At 44.1% G+C, this 19805-nt stretch overlaps 13 non-coding genes and 2 pseudogenes across 13 annotated transcripts; all 15 read right to left on the minus strand.

Annotated features, from left to right (window-relative positions):
* Positions 1 to 860: 860 nt before the first annotated feature.
* Positions 861 to 979, minus strand: LOC115147728 (5S ribosomal RNA). Its single transcript, XR_003866471.1, has one exon. It is a non-coding gene; the product is annotated as a 5S ribosomal RNA (ribosomal RNA).
* Positions 980 to 2164: 1185 nt separating this feature from the next.
* Positions 2165 to 2283, minus strand: LOC115147738 (5S ribosomal RNA). Its single transcript, XR_003866475.1, has one exon. It is a non-coding gene; the product is annotated as a 5S ribosomal RNA (ribosomal RNA).
* A 1178-nt stretch (positions 2284 to 3461) lies between these two features.
* Positions 3462 to 3580, minus strand: LOC115147774 (5S ribosomal RNA). The gene has a single exon (XR_003866501.1). It is a non-coding gene; the product is annotated as a 5S ribosomal RNA (ribosomal RNA).
* A 1178-nt stretch (positions 3581 to 4758) lies between these two features.
* Positions 4759 to 4877, minus strand: LOC115147420 (5S ribosomal RNA). The gene has a single exon (XR_003866334.1). It is a non-coding gene; the product is annotated as a 5S ribosomal RNA (ribosomal RNA).
* Positions 4878 to 6070: 1193 nt separating this feature from the next.
* On the minus strand, positions 6071 to 6189 carry LOC115147485 (5S ribosomal RNA). Its single transcript, XR_003866356.1, has one exon. It is a non-coding gene; the product is annotated as a 5S ribosomal RNA (ribosomal RNA).
* A 1180-nt stretch (positions 6190 to 7369) lies between these two features.
* On the minus strand, positions 7370 to 7488 carry LOC115147551 (5S ribosomal RNA). The gene has a single exon (XR_003866397.1). It is a non-coding gene; the product is annotated as a 5S ribosomal RNA (ribosomal RNA).
* A 1182-nt stretch (positions 7489 to 8670) lies between these two features.
* LOC115147595 (5S ribosomal RNA) lies at positions 8671 to 8789 on the minus strand. The gene has a single exon (XR_003866414.1). It is a non-coding gene; the product is annotated as a 5S ribosomal RNA (ribosomal RNA).
* Positions 8790 to 9968: 1179 nt separating this feature from the next.
* Positions 9969 to 10087, minus strand: LOC115147632 (5S ribosomal RNA). Its single transcript, XR_003866430.1, has one exon. It is a non-coding gene; the product is annotated as a 5S ribosomal RNA (ribosomal RNA).
* Positions 10088 to 11266: 1179 nt separating this feature from the next.
* LOC115147637 (5S ribosomal RNA) lies at positions 11267 to 11385 on the minus strand. Its single transcript, XR_003866433.1, has one exon. It is a non-coding gene; the product is annotated as a 5S ribosomal RNA (ribosomal RNA).
* A 1183-nt stretch (positions 11386 to 12568) lies between these two features.
* On the minus strand, positions 12569 to 12687 carry LOC115147667 (5S ribosomal RNA). The gene has a single exon (XR_003866448.1). It is a non-coding gene; the product is annotated as a 5S ribosomal RNA (ribosomal RNA).
* Positions 12688 to 13889: 1202 nt separating this feature from the next.
* Positions 13890 to 14009, minus strand: LOC115147723 (uncharacterized; annotated as a pseudogene).
* A 1189-nt stretch (positions 14010 to 15198) lies between these two features.
* Positions 15199 to 15317, minus strand: LOC115147673 (5S ribosomal RNA). Its single transcript, XR_003866450.1, has one exon. It is a non-coding gene; the product is annotated as a 5S ribosomal RNA (ribosomal RNA).
* A 1184-nt stretch (positions 15318 to 16501) lies between these two features.
* On the minus strand, positions 16502 to 16620 carry LOC115147642 (5S ribosomal RNA). The gene has a single exon (XR_003866436.1). It is a non-coding gene; the product is annotated as a 5S ribosomal RNA (ribosomal RNA).
* Positions 16621 to 17823: 1203 nt separating this feature from the next.
* LOC115147682 (5S ribosomal RNA) lies at positions 17824 to 17941 on the minus strand. Its single transcript, XR_003866454.1, has one exon. It is a non-coding gene; the product is annotated as a 5S ribosomal RNA (ribosomal RNA).
* Positions 17942 to 19163: 1222 nt separating this feature from the next.
* LOC115147733 (uncharacterized) lies at positions 19164 to 19282 on the minus strand (annotated as a pseudogene).
* Positions 19283 to 19805: the final 523 nt, after the last annotated feature.

The raw sequence follows: 19805 nt of genomic DNA on the forward strand, positions 1-19805 counted from the left end.
AATCATAAGACTTGAACAAAATGCATCAGCGATTCGTTTTTCCATGCAACTTTCAGGAACGGCACAGGACTGCCCAATTGCTGTGCGCATTCGTGCGGAGCGCGCGCATGTCTACACTTTGTGTAGCCGTTAGCGATGAGGCTAATGATAACCTTCTTGTGGTAGAGAAGGAAAGGCTTCCCCCAAAACCTTCTCAATTAAATGTAAACTGCAAAGTAGCCTATGCCAGCCTGGCAGAATTATATCATGATTATTTGCATCAATCCAGTGGCCATTTGTTTTGCAAACTCCACAATCACATGAGCGCTACAGCAACACCGCTTAACCAAACAAAGGTCTCTTTCTGGCGCACACTTGGGTTTAAAGGGTAACTACACCCCAAAATCGAAATGTCTTCCATTTTTCCCAGACCTCAAAAGTGGTCTCCTGATAGGCTTTAAACAATGTCGTGGACATAGAACATCCAAACGTGTTATATTTCTATTACAAAGGTGTACTTTTGAGGTTGAAAACCTGCAGAAACAGGGACAAACGGTCAACGGGGAAATGTAAACGGAGAAAAGGGGGACTTTGGGGGAATCAGGGGGACTTTGGGGGAATCAGGCAAAACATTGAAGGGATTTTACTGGGCCCTAATGGACTACACACATTGACAGTCTCCTAGACTAAAAAGAAATGCTGAATGTACTGCCTACATTTTGAGGGAAACGCACTGTCCAATATTTGATTTGATTTGATCAGGGCAGGGAAGCGCTAACAAACTGCATTTAGTCCAATAAAAAGACACAATATTATTAGGGCCATAAATAAAAGGCAGTTGCTCCATGCATGACACAAGAGAACCCTCTACTGGAGCAAAAAGCTTACAGCACCTGGTATTCCCAGGCGGTCTCCCATCCAAGTACTAACCAGGCCCGACCCTGCTTAGCTTCCGAGATCGGACGAGATCGGGCGTATTCAGGCTGGTATGGCCGTAAGCGAAGGGACAATTCTTGGTACACTATATAAAGTCAATGTGTCGCTCACTCATAAGAGACAGCGAAATGTCCACTTTGTGACACACTCTGAAAAAGCTCAAACCTTGCTTACATTTCCACGCCCTATATTTGACTCTTGTGGGGGGGGGGGGGGGGGGGGGAGAGGGCATATCCTATGTTGACACTTATGACAACTTCATACACTAGGGCCCTAGAAAATACGGCTCGCCATAACGGAATCCAGACATTAAACCGAAATTCAACAATATTCCAAAATGTATTGAACTAAGGAGGAAATCAATTAAATCCCTTCAATTTGTTAGAAAATGCATTCATTTGCCCAAGTGAATCATAAGACTTGAACAAAATGCATCAGCGATTCGTTTTTCCATGCAACTTTCAGGAACGGCACAGGACTGCCCAATTGCTGTGCGCATTCGTGCGGAGCGCGCGCATGTCTACACTTTGTGTAGCCGTTAGCGATGAGGCTAATGATAACCTTCTTGTGGTAGAGAAGGAAAGGCTTCCCCCAAAACCTTCTCAATTAAATGTAAACTGCAAAGTAGCCTATGCCAGCCTGGCAGAATTATATCATGATTATTTGCATCAATCCAGTGGCCATTTGTTTTGCAAACTCCACAATCACATGAGCGCTACAGCAACACCGCTTAACCAAACAAAGGTCTCTTTCTGGCGCACACTTGGGTTTAAAGGGTAACTACACCCCAAAATCGAAATGTCTTCCATTTTTCCCAGACCTCAAAAGTGGTCTCCTGATAGGCTTTAAACAATGTCGTGGACATAGAACATCCAAACGTGTTATATTTCTATTACAAAGGTGTACTTTTGAGGTTGAAAACCTGCAGAAACAGGGACAAACGGTCAACGGGGAAATGTAAACGGAGAAAAGGGGGACTTTGGGGGAATCAGGCAAAACATTGAAGGGATTTTACTGGGCCCTAATGGACTACACACATTGACAGTCTCCTAGACTAAAAAGAAATGCTGAATGTACTGCCTACATTTTGAGGGAAACGCACTGTCCAATATTTGATTTGATTTGATCAGGGCAGGGAAGCGCTAACAAACTGCATTTAGTCCAATAAAAAGACACAATATTATTAGGGCCATAAATAAAAGGCAGTTGCTCCATGCATGACACAAGAGAACCCTCTACTGGAGCAAAAAGCTTACAGCACCTGGTATTCCCAGGCGGTCTCCCATCCAAGTACTAACCAGGCCCGACCCTGCTTAGCTTCCGAGATCGGACGAGATCGGGCGTATTCAGGCTGGTATGGCCGTAAGCGAAGGGACAATTCTTGGTACACTATATAAAGTCAATGTGTCGCTCACTCATAAGAGACAGCGAAATGTCCACTTTGTGACACACTCTGAAAAAGCTCAAACCTTGCTTACATTTCCACGCCCTATATTTGACTCTTGTGGGGGGGGGGGGGGAGAGGGCATATCCTATGTTGACACTTATGACAACTTCATACACTAGGGCCCTAGAAAATACGGCTCGCCATAACGGAATCCAGACATTAAACCGAAATTCAACAATATTCCAAAATGTATTGAACTAAGGAGGAAATCAATTAAATCCCTTCAATTTGTTAGAAAATGCATTCATTTGCCCAAGTGAATCATAAGACTTGAACAAAATGCATCAGCGATTCGTTTTTCCATGCAACTTTCAGGAACGGCACAGGACTGCCCAATTGCTGTGCGCATTCGTGCGGAGCGCGCGCATGTCTACACTTTGTGTAGCCGTTAGCGATGAGGCTAATGATAACCTTCTTGTGGTAGAGAAGGAAAGGCTTCCCCCAAAACCTTCTCAATTAAATGTAAACTGCAAAGTAGCCTATGCCAGCCTGGCAGAATTATATCATGATTATTTGCATCAATCCAGTGGCCATTTGTTTTGCAAACTCCACAATCACATGAGCGCTACAGCAACACCGCTTAACCAAACAAAGGTCTCTTTCTGGCGCACACTTGGGTTTAAAGGGTAACTACACCCCAAAATCGAAATGTCTTCCATTTTTCCCAGACCTCAAAAGTGGTCTCCTGATAGGCTTTAAACAATGTCGTGGACATAGAACATCCAAACGTGTTATATTTCTATTACAAAGGTGTACTTTTGAGGTTGAAAACCTGCAGAAACAGGGACAAACGGTCAACGGGGAAATGTAAACGGAGAAAAGGGGGACTTTGGGGGAATCAGGCAAAACATTGAAGGGATTTTACTGGGCCCTAATGGACTACACACATTGACAGTCTCCTAGACTAAAAAGAAATGCTGAATGTACTGCCTACATTTTGAGGGAAACGCACTGTCCAATATTTGATTTGATTTGATCAGGGCAGGGAAGCGCTAACAAACTGCATTTAGTCCAATAAAAAGACACAATATTATTAGGGCCATAAATAAAAGGCAGTTGCTCCATGCATGACACAAGAGAACCCTCTACTGGAGCAAAAAGCTTACAGCACCTGGTATTCCCAGGCGGTCTCCCATCCAAGTACTAACCAGGCCCGACCCTGCTTAGCTTCCGAGATCGGACGAGATCGGGCGTATTCAGGCTGGTATGGCCGTAAGCGAAGGGACAATTCTTGGTACACTATATAAAGTCAATGTGTCGCTCACTCATAAGAGACAGCGAAATGTCCACTTTGTGACACACTCTGAAAAAGCTCAAACCTTGCTTACATTTCCACGCCCTATATTTGACTCTTGTGGGGGGGGGGGGGGGGGAGGGCATATCCTATGTTGACACTTATGACAACTTCATACACTAGGGCCCTAGAAAATACGGCTCGCCATAACGGAATCCAGACATTAAACCGAAATTCAACAATATTCTAAAATGTATTGAACTAAGGAGGAAATCAATTAAATCCCTTCAACTTGTTAGAAAATGCATTCATTTGCCCAAGTGAATCATAAGACTTGAACAAAATGCATCAGCGATTCGTTTTTCCATGCAACTTTCAGGAACGGCACAGGACTGCCCAATTGCTGTGCGCATTCGTGCGGAGCGCGCGCATGTCTACACTTTGTGTAGCCGTTAGCGATGAGGCTAATGATAACCTTCTTGTGGTAGAGAAGGAAAGGCTTCCCCCAAAACCTTCTCAATTAAATGTAAACTGCAAAGTAGCCTATGCCAGCCTGGCAGAATTATATCATGATTATTTGCATCAATCCAGTGGCCATTTGTTTTGCAAACTCCGCAATCACATGAGCGCTACAGCAACACCGCTTAACCAAACAAAGGTCTCTTTCTGGCGCACACTTGGGTTTAAAGGGTAACTACACCCCAAAATCGAAATGTCTTCCATTTTTCCCAGACCTCAAAAGTGGTCTCCTGATAGGCTTTAAACAATGTCGTGGACATAGAACATCCAAACGTGTTATATTTCTATTACAAAGGTGTACTTTTGAGGTTGAAAACCTGCAGAAACAGGGACAAACGGTCAACGGGGAAATGTAAACGGAGAAAAGGGGGACTTTGGGGGAATCAGGCAAAACATTGAAGGGATTTTACTGGGCCCTAATGGACTACACACATTGACAGTCTCCTAGACTAAAAAGAAATGCTGAATGTACTGCCTACATTTTGAGGGAAACGCACTGTCCAATATTTGATTTGATTTGACAGGGCAGGGAAGCGCTAACAAACTGCATTTAGTCCAATAAAAAGACACAATATTATTAGGGCCATAAATAAAAGGCAGTTGCTCCATGCATGACACAAGAGAACCCTCTACTGGAGCAAAAAGCTTACAGCACCTGGTATTCCCAGGCGGTCTCCCATCCAAGTACTAACCAGGCCCGACCCTGCTTAGCTTCCGAGATCGGACGAGATCGGGCGTATTCAGGCTGGTATGGCCGTAAGCGAAGGTACAATTCTTGGTACACTATATAAAGTCAATGTGTCGCTCACTCATAAGAGACAGCGAAATGTCCACTTTGTGACACACTCTGAAAAAGCTCAAACCTTGCTTACATTTCCACGCCCTATATTTGACTCTTGTGGGATGGGGGGGGGGGGGGGGGAGAGGGCATATCCTATGTTGACACTTATGACAACTTCATACACTAGGGCCCTAGAAAATACGGCTCGCCCACACGGAATCACGGAATCCAGACATTAAACCGAAATTCAACAATATTCTAAAATGTATTGAACTAAGGAGGAAATCAATTAAATCCCTTCAACTTGTTAGAAAATGCATTCATTTGCCCAAGTGAATCATAAGACTTGAACAAAATGCATCAGCGATTCGTTTTTCCATGCAACTTTCACGAACGGCACAGGACTGCCCAATTGCTGTGCGCATTCGTGCGGAGCGCGCGCATGTCTACACTTTGTGTAGCCGTTAGCGATGAGGCTAATGATAACCTTCTTGTGGTAGAGAAGGAAAGGCTTCCCCCAAAACCTTCTCAATTAAATGTAACTGCAAAGTAGCCTATGCCAGCCTGGCAGAATTATATCATGATTATTTGCATCAATCCAGTGGCCATTTGTTTTGCAAACTCCGCAATCACATGAGCGCTACAGCAACACCGCTTAACCAAACAAAGGTCTCTTTCTGGCGCACACTTGGGTTTAAAGGGTAACTACACCCCAAAATCGAAATGTCTTCCATTTTTCCCAGACCTCAAAAGTGGTCTCCTGATAGGCTTTAAACAATGTCGTGGACATAGAACATCCAAACGTGTTATATTTCTATTACAAAGGTGTACTTTTGAGGTTGAAAACCTGCAGAAACAGGGACAAACGGTCAACGGGGAAATGTAAACGGAGAAAAGGGGGACTTTGGGGGAATCAGGCAAAACATTGAAGGGATTTTACTGGGCCCTAATGGACTACACACATTGACAGTCTCCTAGACTAAAAAGAAATGCTGAATGTACTGCCTACATTTTGAGGGAAACGCACTGTCCAATATTTGATTTGATTTGATCAGGGCAGGGAAGCGCTAACAAACTGCATTTAGTCCAATAAAAAGACACAATATTATTAGGGCCATAAATAAAAGGCAGTTGCTCCATGCATGACACAAGAGAACCCTCTACTGGAGCAAAAAGCTTACAGCACCTGGTATTCCCAGGCGGTCTCCCATCCAAGTACTAACCAGGCCCGACCCTGCTTAGCTTCCGAGATCGGACGAGATCGGGCGTATTCAGGCTGGTATGGCCGTAAGCGAAGGGACAATTCTTGGTACACTATATAAAGTCAATGTGTCGCTCACTCATAAGAGACAGCGAAATGTCCACTTTGTGACACACTCTGAAAAAGCTCAAACCTTGCTTACATTTCCACGCCCTATATTTGACTCTTGTGGGGGGGGGGGGGGGGAGAGGGCATATCCTATGTTGACACTTATGACAACTTCATACACTAGGGCCCTAGAAAATACGGCTCGCCATAACGGAATCCAGACATTAAACCGAAATTCAACAATATTCTAAAATGTATTGAACTAAGGAGGAAATCAATTAAATCCCTTCAACTTGTTAGAAAATGCATTCATTTGCCCAAGTGAATCATAAGACTTGAACAAAATGCATCAGCGATTCGTTTTTCCATGCAACTTTCAGGAACGGCACAGGACTGCCCAATTGCTGTGCGCATTCGTGCGGAGCGCGCGCATGTCTACACTTTGTGTAGCCGTTAGCGATGAGGCTAATGATAACCTTCTTGTGGTAGAGAAGGAAAGGCTTCCCCCAAAACCTTCTCAATTAAATGTAAACTGCAAAGTAGCCTATGCCAGCCTGGCAGAATTATATCATGATTATTTGCATCAATCCAGTGGCCATTTGTTTTGCAAACTCCACAATCACATGAGCGCTACAGCAACACCGCTTAACCAAACAAAGGTCTCTTTCTGGCGCACACTTGGGTTTAAAGGGTAACTACACCCCAAAATCGAAATGTCTTCCATTTTTCCCAGACCTCAAAAGTGGTCTCCTGATAGGCTTTAAACAATGTCGTGGACATAGAACATCCAAACGTGTTATATTTCTATTACAAAGGTGTACTTTTGAGGTTGAAAACCTGCAGAAACAGGGACAAACGGTCAACGGGGAAATGTAAACGGAGAAAAGGGGGACTTTGGGGGAATCAGGCAAAACATTGAAGGGATTTTACTGGGCCCTAATGGACTACACACATTGACAGTCTCCTAGACTAAAAAGAAATGCTGAATGTACTGCCTACATTTTGAGGGAAACGCACTGTCCAATATTTGATTTGATTTGATCAGGGCAGGGAAGCGCTAACAAACTGCATTTAGTCCAATAAAAAGACACAATATTATTAGGGCCATAAATAAAAGGCAGTTGCTCCATGCATGACACAAGAGAACCCTCTACTGGAGCAAAAAGCTTACAGCACCTGGTATTCCCAGGCGGTCTCCCATCCAAGTACTAACCAGGCCCGACCCTGCTTAGCTTCCGAGATCGGACGAGATCGGGCGTATTCAGGCTGGTATGGCCGTAAGCGAAGGGACAATTCTTGGTACACTATATAAAGTCAATGTGTCGCTCACTCATAAGAGACAGCGAAATGTCCACTTTGTGACACACTCTGAAAAAGCTCAAACCTTGCTTACATTTCCACGCCCTATATTTGACTCTTGTGGGATGGGGGGGGGGGGGGAGAGGGCATATCCTATGTTGACACTTATGACAACTTCATACACTAGGGCCCTAGAAAATACGGCTCGCCCACGATCACGGAATCCAGACATTAAACCGAAATTCAACAATATTCTAAAATGTATTGAACTAAGGAGGAAATCAATTAAATCCCTTCAACTTGTTAGAAAATGCATTCATTTGCCCAAGTGAATCATAAGACTTGAACAAAATGCATCAGCGATTCGTTTTTCCATGCAACTTTCACGAACGGCACAGGACTGCCCAATTGCTGTGCGCATTCGTGCGGAGCGCGCGCATGTCTACACTTTGTGTAGCCGTTAGCGATGAGGCTAATGATAACCTTCTTGTGGTAGAGAAGGAAAGGCTTCCCCCAAAACCTTCTCAATTAAATGTAAACTGCAAAGTAGCCTATGCCAGCCTGGCAGAATTATATCATGATTATTTGCATCAATCCAGTGGCCATTTGTTTTGCAAACTCCGCAATCACATGAGCGCTACAGCAACACCGCTTAACCAAACAAAGGTCTCTTTCTGGCGCACACTTGGGTTTAAAGGGTAACTACACCCCAAAATCGAAATGTCTTCCATTTTTCCCAGACCTCAAAAGTGGTCTCCTGATAGGCTTTAAACAATGTCGTGGACATAGAACATCCAAACGTGTTATATTTCTATTACAAAGGTGTACTTTTGAGGTTGAAAACCTGCAGAAACAGGGACAAACGGTCAACGGGGAAATGTAAACGGAGAAAAGGGGGACTTTGGGGGAATCAGGCAAAACATTGAAGGGATTTTACTGGGCCCTAATGGACTACACACATTGACAGTCTCCTAGACTAAAAAGAAATGCTGAATGTACTGCCTACATTTTGAGGGAAACGCACTGTCCAATATTTGATTTGATCAGGGCAGGGAAGCGCTAACAAACTGCATTTAGTCCAATAAAAAGACACAATATTATTAGGGCCATAAATAAAAGGCAGTTGCTCCATGCATGACACAAGAGAACCCTCTACTGGAGCAAAAAGCTTACAGCACCTGGTATTCCCAGGCGGTCTCCCATCCAAGTACTAACCAGGCCCGACCCTGCTTAGCTTCCGAGATCGGACGAGATCGGGCGTATTCAGGCTGGTATGGCCGTAAGCGAAGGGACAATTCTTGGTACACTATATAAAGTCAATGTGTCGCTCACTCATAAGAGACAGCGAAATGTCCACTTTGTGACACACTCTGAAAAAGCTCAAACCTTGCTTACATTTCCACGCCCTATATTTGACTCTTGTGGGGGGGGGGGGGAGAGGGCATATCCTATGTTGACACTTATGACAACTTCATACACTAGGGCCCTAGAAAATACGGCTCGCCATAACGGAATCCAGACATTAAACCGAAATTCAACAATATTCTAAAATGTATTGAACTAAGGAGGAAATCAATTAAATCCCTTCAATTTGTTAGAAAATGCATTCATTTGCCCAAGTGAATCATAAGACTTGAACAAAATGCATCAGCGATTCGTTTTTCCATGCAACTTTCAGGAACGGCACAGGACTGCCCAATTGCTGTGCGCATTCGTGCGGAGCGCGCGCATGTCTACACTTTGTGTAGCCGTTAGCGATGAGGCTAATGATAACCTTCTTGTGGTAGAGAAGGAAAGGCTTCCCCCAAAACCTTCTCAATTAAATGTAAACTGCAAAGTAGCCTATGCCAGCCTGGCAGAATTATATCATGATTATTTGCATCAATCCAGTGGCCATTTGTTTTGCAAACTCCAGCAATCACATGAGCGCTACAGCAACACCGCTTAACCAAACAAAGGTCTCTTTCTGGCGCACACTTGGGTTTTAAAGGGTAACTACACCCCAAAATCGAAATGTCTTCCATTTTTCCCAGACCTCAAAAGTGGTCTCCTGATAGGCTTTAAACAATGTCGTGGACATAGAACATCCAAACGTGTTATATTTCTATTACAAAGGTGTACTTTTGAGGTTGAAAACCTGCAGAAACAGGGACAAACGGTCAACGGGGAAATGTAAACGGAGAAAAGGGGGACTTTGGGGGAATCAGGCAAAACATTGAAGGGATTTTACTGGGCCCTAATGGACTACACACATTGACAGTCTCCTAGACTAAAAAGAAATGCTGAATGTACTGCCTACATTTTGAGGGAAACGCACTGTCCAATATTTGATTTGATTTGATCAGGGCAGGGAAGCGCTAACAAACTGCATTTAGTCCAATAAAAAGACACAATATTATTAGGGCCATAAATAAAAGGCAGTTGCTCCATGCATGACACAAGAGAACCCTCTACTGGAGCAAAAAGCTTACAGCACCTGGTATTCCCAGGCGGTCTCCCATCCAAGTACTAACCAGGCCCGACCCTGCTTAGCTTCCGAGATCGGACGAGATCGGGCGTATTCAGGCTGGTATGGCCGTAAGCGAAGGGACAATTCTTGGTACACTATATAAAGTCAATGTGTCGCTCACTCATAAGAGACAGCGAAATGTCCACTTTGTGACACACTCTGAAAAAGCTCAAACCTTGCTTACATTTCCACGCCCTATATTTGACTCTTGTGGGGGGGGGGGGGGAGAGGGCATATCCTATTTTGACACTTTTGACAACTTCATACACTAGGGCCCTAGAAAATACGGCTCGCCCATAACGGAATCCAGACATTAAACCGAAATTCAACAATATTCTAAAATGTATTGAACTAAGGAGGAAATCAATTAAATCCCTTCAACTTGTTAGAAAATGCATTCATTTGCCCAAGTGAATCATAAGACTTGAACAAAATGCATCAGCGATTCGTTTTTCCATGCAACTTTCAGGAACGGCACAGGACTGCCCAATTGCTGTGCGCATTCGTGCGGAGCGCGCGCATGTCTACACTTTGTGTAGCCGTTAGCGATGAGGCTAATGATAACCTTCTTGTGGTAGAGAAGGAAAGGCTTCCCCCAAAACCTTCTCAATTAAATGTAAACTGCAAAGTAGCCTATGCCAGCCTGGCAGAATTATATCATGATTATTTGCATCAATCCAGTGGCCATTTGTTTTGCAAACTCCACAATCACATGAGCGCTACAGCAACACCGCTTAACCAAACAAAGGTCTCTTTCTGGCGCACACTTGGGTTTAAAGGGTAACTACACCCCAAAATCGAAATGTCTTCCATTTTTCCCAGACCTCAAAAGTGGTCTCCTGATAGGCTTTAAACAATGTCGTGGACATAGAACATCCAAACGTGTTATATTTCTATTACAAAGGTGTACTTTTGAGGTTGAAAACCTGCAGAAACAGGGACAAACGGTCAACGGGGAAATGTAAACGGAGAAAAGGGGGACTTTGGGGGAATCAGGCAAAACATTGAAGGGATTTTACTGGGCCCTAATGGACTACACACATTGACAGTCTCCTAGACTAAAAAGAAATGCTGAATGTACTGCCTACATTTTGAGGGAAACGCACTGTCCAATATTTGATTTGATTTGATCAGGGCAGGGAAGCGCTAACAAACTGCATTTAGTCCAATAAAAAGACACAATATTATTAGGGCCATAAATAAAAGGCAGTTGCTCCATGCATGACACAAGAGAACCCTCTACTGGAGCAAAAAGCTTACAGCACCTGGTATTCCCAGGCGGTCTCCCATCCAAGTACTAACCAGGCCCGACCCTGCTTAGCTTCCGAGATCGGACGAGATCGGGCGTATTCAGGCTGGTATGGCCGTAAGCGAAGGGACAATTCTTGGTACACTATATAAAGTCAATGTGTCGCTCACTCATAAGAGACAGCGAATGTCCACTTTGTGACACACTCTGAAAAAGCTCAAACCTTGCTTACATTTCCACGCCCTATATTTGACTCTTGTGGGATGGGGGGGGGGGGGAGAGGGCATATCCTATGTTGACACTTATGACAACTTCATACACTAGGGCCCTAGAAATACGGCTCGCCCATATACGGAATCCAGACATTAAACCGAAATTCAACAATATTCTAAAATGTATGAACTAAGGAGGAAATCAATTAAATCCCTTCAACTTGTTAGAAAATGCATTCATTTGCCCACGTGAATCATAAGACTTGAACAAAATGCATCAGCGATTCGTTTTTCCATGCAACTTTCACGAACGGCACAGGACTGCCCAATTGCTGTGCGCATTCGTGCGGAGAGCGCGCATGTCTACACTTTGTGTAGCCGTTAGCGATGAGGCTAATGATAACCTTCTTGTGGTAGAGAAGGAAAGGCTTCCCCCAAAACCTTCTCAATTAAATGTAAACTGCAAAGTAGCCTATGCCAGCCTGGCAGAATTATATCATGATTATTTGCATCAATCCAGTGGCCATTTGTTTTGCAAACTCCGCAATCACATGAGCGCTACAGCAACACCGCTTAACCAAACAAAGGTCTCTTTCTGGCGCACACTTGGGTTTAAAGGGTAACTACACCCCAAAATCGAATGTCTTCCATTTTTCCCAGACCTCAAAAGTGGTCTCCTGATAGGCTTTAAACAATGTCGTGGACATAGAACATCCAAACGTGTTATATTTCTATTACAAAGGTGTACTTTTGAGGTTGAAAACCTGCAGAAACAGGGACAAACGGTCAACGGGGAAATGTAACGGAGAAGAAAAGGGGGACTTTGGGGGAATCAGGCAAAACATTGAAGGGATTTTACTGGGCCCTAATGGACTACACACATTGACAGTCTCCTAGACTAAAAAGAAATGCTGAATGTACTGCCTACATTTTGAGGGAAACGCACTGTCCAATATTTGATTTGATTTGATCAGGGCAGGGAAGCGCTAACAAACTGCATTTTAGTCCAATAAAAAGACACAATATTATTAGGGCCATAAATAAAGGCAGTTGCTCCATGCATGACACAAGAGAAACCCTCTACTGGAGCAAAAAGCTTACAGCACCTGGTATTCCCAGGCGGTCTCCCATCCAAGTACTAACCAGGCCCGACCCTGCTTAGCTTCCGAGATCGGACGAGATCGGGCGTATTCAGGCTGGTATGGCCGTAAGAAAAGGGACAATTCTTGGTACACTATATAAAGTCAATGTGCCGCTCACTCATAAGAGACAGCGAAATGTCCACTTTGTGACACACTCTGAAAAAGCTCAAACCTTGCTTACATTTCCACGCCCTATATTTGACTCTTGTGGGATGGGTGGGGGGGGGGGGGAGAGGGCATATCCTATGTTGACCACTTATGACAACTTCATACACTAGGGCCCTAGAAAATACGGCTCGCCCACACGGAATCATCGGAATCCAGACATTAAACCGAAATTCAACAATATTCTAAAATGTATTGAACTAAGGAGGAAATCAATTAAATCCCTTCAACTTGTTAGAAAATGCATTCATTTGCCCAAGTGAATCATAAGACTTGAACAAAATGCATCAGCGATTCGTTTTTCCATGCAACTTTCACGAACGGCACAGGATCTGCCCAATTGCTGTGCGCATTCGTGCGGATGCGCGCGCATGTCTACACTTTGTGTAGCCGTTAGCGATGAGGCTAATGATAACCTTCTTGTGGTAGAGAAGGAAAGGCTTCCCCCAAAACCTTCTCAATTAAATGTAAACTGCAAAGTAGCCTATGCCAGCCTGGCAGAATTATATCATGATTATTTGCATCAATCCAGTGGCCATTTGTTTTGCAAACTCCGCAATCACATTGAGCGCTACAGCAACACCGCTTAACCAAACAAAGGTCTCTTTCTGGCGCACACTTGGGTTTTAAAGGGTAACTACACCCCAAAATCGAAATGTCTTCCATTTTTCCCAGACCTCAAAAGTGGTCTCCTGATAGGCTTTAAACAATGTCGTGGACATAGAACATCCAAACGTGTTATATTTCTATTACAAAGGTGTACTTTTGAGGTTGAAAACCTGCAGAAACAGGACAAACGGTCAACGGGGAAATGTAAACGGAGAAAAAGGGGGACTTTGGGGGAATCAGGCAAAACATTGAAGGGATTTTACTGGGCCCTAATGGACTACACACATTGACAGTCTCCTAGACTAAAAAGAAATGCTGAATGTACTGCCTACATTTTGAGGGAAACGCACTGTCCAATATTTGATTTGATTTGATCAGGGCAGGGAAGGCGCTAACAAACTGCATTTAGTCCAATAAAAAGACACAATATATTTAGGGCCATAAATAAAGGCAGTTGCTCCATGCATGACACAAAGAGAACCCTCTACTGGAGCATAAAAGCTTACAGCACCTGGTATTCCCAGGCGGTCTCCCATCCAAGTACTACCAGGCCCGACCTGCTTAGCTTCTTCGAGATCGGACGAGATCGGGCGTAATTCAGGCTGGTATGGCCGTAAGCGATAGGGACAATTCTTGGTATCACTATATAAAGTCAATGTGTCGCTCATTCATAAGAGACAGCGAAATGTCCACTTTGTGACACACTCTGAAAAAGCTCAAAACCTTGCTTACATTTCCACGCCCATATATTTGACTCTTGTGGGGGGGGGGGGGAGAGGTGCATATCCTATGTTGACACTTATGACAACTTCATACACTAGGTGCCCTAGAAAATACGGCTCGCCATAACGGAATCCAGACATTAAACCGAAATTCAACAATATTCTAAAATGTATTGAACTAAGGAGGAATCAATTAAATCCTTCAACTTGTTAGAAAATGCATTCATTTGCCCACGTGAATCATAAGACTTGAACAAATGCATCAGGCGATGCGTTTTTCCATGCAAACTTTCACGAACGGCACAGGACGCCCAATTGCTGTGCGCATTCGTGCGGAGAGCGCGCATGTCTACAATTTGGTGGTAGCCGTTAGCGATGAGGGCTAATGATAACCTTCTGTGGTAGAGAAGGAAGGCTTCCCCCAAAACCTTCTCAATTAAATGTAAACTGCAAATAGGCCTATGCCAGCCTGGCAGAATTATATCATGATTATTTGCATCAATCCGTGGCCATTTGTTTTGCAAACTCCGCAATCACATGAGCGCTACAGCCAACACCGCTAACCAAACAAAGGTCTCTTTCTGGCGCACACTTGGGTTTAAAGGGTAACTACACCCCAAAATCGAAATGTCTTTCCATTTTTCCCAGACCTCAAAAGTGGTCTCCTGATAGGCTTTTAAACAATGTCGTGGACATAGAACATCCAAACGTGTTATATTTCTATTACAAAGGTGTTACTTTTGAGGTTGAAAACCTGCAGAACAGGGACATACGGTCAACGGGGAAATGTAAACGGAGGAAGAGAAAGGGGGGACTTTGGGGGAATCAGGCAAAACATTGAAGGGATTTTACTGGGCCCTAATGGACTACACACATTGACAGTCTCCTAGACTAAAAAGAAATGCTGAATGTACTGCCTACATTTTGAGGGAAACGCACTGTCCAATATTTGATTTGATTTGATCAGGGCAGGGAAGCGCTCACAAACTGCATTTAGTCCAATAAAAAGACACAATATTATTAGGGCCATAAATAAAGGCAGTTTGCTCCATGCATGACACAAGAGAACCCTCTAACTGGAGCAAAAGCTTACAGCACCTGGTATTCCCAGGCGGTCTCCCATCCAAGTACTAACCAGGCCCGACCCTGCTTAGCTTCCGAGATCGGACGAGATCGGGCGTATTCAGGCTAGTATGGCCGTAAGCGAAGGGACAATTCTTGGTACACTATATAATTCAATGTGCCGCCGCTCACTCATAAGAGACAGCGAAATGTCCACTTTGTGACACACTCTGAAAAAGCTCAAACCTTGCTTACATTGTCACGCCCTATATTTGACTCTTGTGGGGGGGGGGGAGAGGGCATATCCTATGTTGACACTTATGACAACTTCATACACTAGGGCCCTAGAAAATACGGCTCGCCATAACGGAATCCAGACATTAAACCGAAATTCAACCAATATTCTAAATGTATTGAACTAGAGGAAATCAAATATAATCCTTCAACTTGTTAGAAAATGCATTCATTTGCCCACGTGAATCATAAAGAACTTGAACAAAATGCATCAGCGATTCGTTTTTCCATGCAACTTTCACGAACGGCACACGGACTGCCCAATTGCTGTGCGCATTCGTGCGGAGAGCGCGCAATGTCTACACTTTGTGTAGCCGTTAGCGATGAGGCTAATGATAACCTTCTGTGTGGTAGAGAAGGAAAGGCTTCCCCCAAAACCTTCTCAATTAAATGTAAACTGCAAAGTAGCCTATGCCAGCCTGGCAGAATTATATCATGATTATTTGCATCAATCCAGTGGCCATTTGTTTTTGCAAACTCCGCAATCACATGAGCGCTACAGCAACACACCGCTTAACCAAAACAAAGGTCTCTTTCTCTGGCGCACACTTGGGTTTAAAGGGTAACTACAACCCCAAATCGAATGTCTTCCATTTTTCCCAACCTCAAAAGTGGTCTCCTGATAGGCTTTAAAACAATGTCGTGGACATAGAACATCCAAACGTGTTATATTTCTATTACAAAGGTGTACTTTTGGAGTTGAAAACTGCAGAAACAGGGACAAACGGTCAACGGGGAAATGTAAACGGAGAAAAGGGGGACTTTGGGGGAATCAGGCAAAACATTGAAGGGATTTTACTGGGCCCTAATGGACTACACACATTGACAGTCTCCTAGACTAAAAAGAAATGCTGAATGTACTGCCTACATTTTGAGGGAAACGCACTGTCCAATATTTGATTTGATTTGATCAGGGCAGGGAAGCGCTAACAAACTGCATTTAGTCCAATAAAAAGACACAATATTATTAGGGCCATAAATAAAAGGCAGTTGCTCCATGCATGACACAAGAGAACCCTCTACTGGAGCAAAAAGCTTACAGCACCTGGTATTCCCAGGCGGTCTCCCATCCAAGTACTAACCAGGCCCGACCCTGCTTAGCTTCCGAGATCGGACGAGATCGGGCGTATTCAGGCTGGTATGGCCGTAAGCGAAGGGACAATTCTTGGTACACTATATAAAGTCAATGGTCGCTCACTCATAAGAGACAGCGAAATGTCCACTTTGTGACACCACTCTGAAAAAGCTCAAACCTTGCTTACATTTCCACGCCCTATATTTGACTCTTGTGGGATGGGGGGGGGGGGGGGGAGAGGGCATATCCTATGTTGACACTTATGACAACTTCATACACTAGGGCCCTAGAAAATACGGCTCGCCCACACGGAATCACGGAATCCAGACATTAAACCGAAATTCAAACAATATTCTAAAATGTATTGAACTAAGGAGGAAATCAATTAAATCCCTTCAACTTGTTTAGAAAATGCATTCATTTGCCCAAGTGAATCATAAGACTTGAACCAAAATGCATCAGCGATTCGTTTTTTTCCATGCAACTTTCACGAACGGCACAGGACTGCCCAATTGCTGTGCGCATTCGTGCGGAGCGCGCGCATGTCTACACTTTGTGTAGCCGTTAGCGATGAGGCTAATGATAACCTTTCTTGTGGTAGAGAAGGAAAGGCTTCCCCCCAAAACCTTCTCAATTAAATGTAAACTGCAAAGTAGCCTATGCCAGCCTGGCAGAATTATATCATGATTATTTGCATCAATCCAGTGGCCATTTGTTTTGCAAACTCCGCAATCACATGAGCGCTACAGCAACACCGCTTAACCAAACAAAGGTCTCTTTCTGGCGCACACTTGGGTTTAAAGGGTAACTACACCCCAAAATCGAAATGTCTTCCATTTTTCCCAGACCTCAAAAGTGGTCTCCTGATAGGCTTTAAACAATGTCGTGGACATAGAACATCCAAACGTGTTATATTTCTATTACAAAGGTGTACTTTGAGGTTGAAAACCTGCAGAAACAGGGACAAACGGTCAACGGGGAAATGTAAACGGAGAAAAGGGGGACTTTGGGGGAATCAGGCAAAACATTGAAGGGATTTTACTGGGCCCTAATGGACTACACACATTGACAGTCTCCTAGACTAAAAAGAAATGCTGAATGTACTGCCTACATTTTGAGGGAAACGCACTGTCCAATATTTGATTTGATTTGATCAGGGCAGGGAGGGAAGCGCTAACAAACTGCATTTAGTCCAATAAAAAGACACAATATTATTAGGGCCATAAATAAAAGGCAGTTGCTCCATGCATGACACAAGAGAACCCTCTACTGGAGCAAAAAGCTTACAGCACCTGGTATTCCCAGGCGGTCTCCCATCCAAGTACTAACCAGGCCCGACCTGCTTAGCTTCCGAGATCGGACGAGATCGGGCGTATTCAGGCTGGTATGGCCGTAAGCGAAGGGACAATTCTTGGTACACTATATAAAGTCAATGTGTCGCTCACTCATAAGAGACAGCGAAATGTCCACTTTGTGACACACTCTGAAAAAGCTCAAACCTTGCTTACATTTCCACGCCCTATATTTGACTCTTGTGGGGGGGGGGGGGGGGGGGAGAGGGCATATCCTATGTTGACACTTATGACAACTTCATACACTAGGGCCCTAGAAAATACGGCTCGCCCACACGGAATCACGGAATCCAGACATTAAACCGAAATGTCAACAATATTCTAAATGTATTGAACTAAGGAGGAAATCAATTAAATCCCTTCAACTGTTTAGAAAAATGCATTCATTTGCCCAAGTGAAATCATAAAGACTTGAACAAATGCATCAGCGATTCGTTTTTTCCCATGCAAACTTTCACGACGGCACAGGACTGCCCAATTGCTGTGCGCATTTCAGTGGTGCGGATCGGCGCGCTATGCTAACACTTTTGTGTAGCCCGTTAGACGGGGATGGGGGAGGGCTAATGATAACCTTCTGTGGCTAAGAGAAGAAAGGCTTCCCCCAAAACCCTTCTCAATTAAATGTAAACTGCAAAGTAGCCTATGCCAGCCTGGCAGAATTATATCATGATTATTTGCATCAATCCAAGTGGCCATTTGTTTTGCACAACTCCGCAATCACATGAGCCGCTACAGGGCAAACACCGCTTAACCAAACAAAGGTCCTTTCCTGGCGGCACACTTGGAGTTTAAAGGGTAACTACACCCCAAATCGAAATGTCTTCCCTTTTCCCAGACCTCAAAAGTGGTCTCCTGATAGGCTTTAAACAATGTCGTGGACATAGAACATCCCAAACGTGTTATATTTCTATACAAAGGTGTACTTTTGAGGTGAAAACCTGCAGAAACAGGGACAAATCGGTCAAACGGGGAAATGTAAACGGAGAAAAGGGGGACTTTGGGGGAATCAGTGGCAAAACATTGAAGGGATTTACTGGGCCCTAATGGACTACACACATTGACAGTCTCCTAGGACTAAAAAGAAAGGCTGATGTACTGCCTACATTTTGAGGGAAAGCCACTGTCCAATATTTGATTTGATTTTGATCAGGCAGGGAAGCGCTAACAAACTGCATTTAGTCCAATAAAAAGACACAATATTATTAGGGCCATAAATAAAAGGCAGTTGCTCCATGCATGACACAAGAGAACCCTCTACGGGAGCAAAAAGCTTCAGCACCTGGTATTCCCAGGCGGTCTCCCATCCAAGTACTAACACAGGCCCGACCTGCTTAGCTTCCGAGATCGGAACGAGATCGGGCGTATTCAGGCTGGTATGGCCGTAAGCGAAGGGACAATTCTTGGTACACTATATAAAGTCAATGTGTCGCTCACTCATAAGAGACAGCGAAATGTCCACTTTGTGACACACTCTGAAAAAGCTCAAACCTTGCTTACATTTCCACGCCCTATATTTGACTCTTGTGGGATGGGGGGGGGGGGGGGGAGAGGGCATATCCTATGTTGACACTTATGACAACTTCATACACTAGGGCCCTAGAAAATACGGCTCGCCCACACGGAATCACGGAATCCAGACATTAAACCGAAATTCAACAATATTCTAAAATGTATTGAACTAAGGAGGAAATCAATTAAATCCCTTCAACTTGTTAGAAAATGCATTCATTTGCCCAAGTGAATCATAAGACTTGAACAAAATGCATCAGCGATTCGTTTTTCCATGCAACTTTCAGGAACGGCACAGGACTGCCCAATTGCTGTGCGCATTCGTGCGGAGCGCGCGCATGTCTACACTTTGTGTAGCCGTTAGCGATGAGGCTAATGATAACCTCTTGTGGTTAGAGAAG

This window comes from Salmo trutta, chromosome 1 (assembly GCF_901001165.1).
Source record: "Salmo trutta chromosome 1, fSalTru1.1, whole genome shotgun sequence".
Lineage (NCBI taxonomy): Eukaryota > Metazoa > Chordata > Actinopteri > Salmoniformes > Salmonidae > Salmo > Salmo trutta.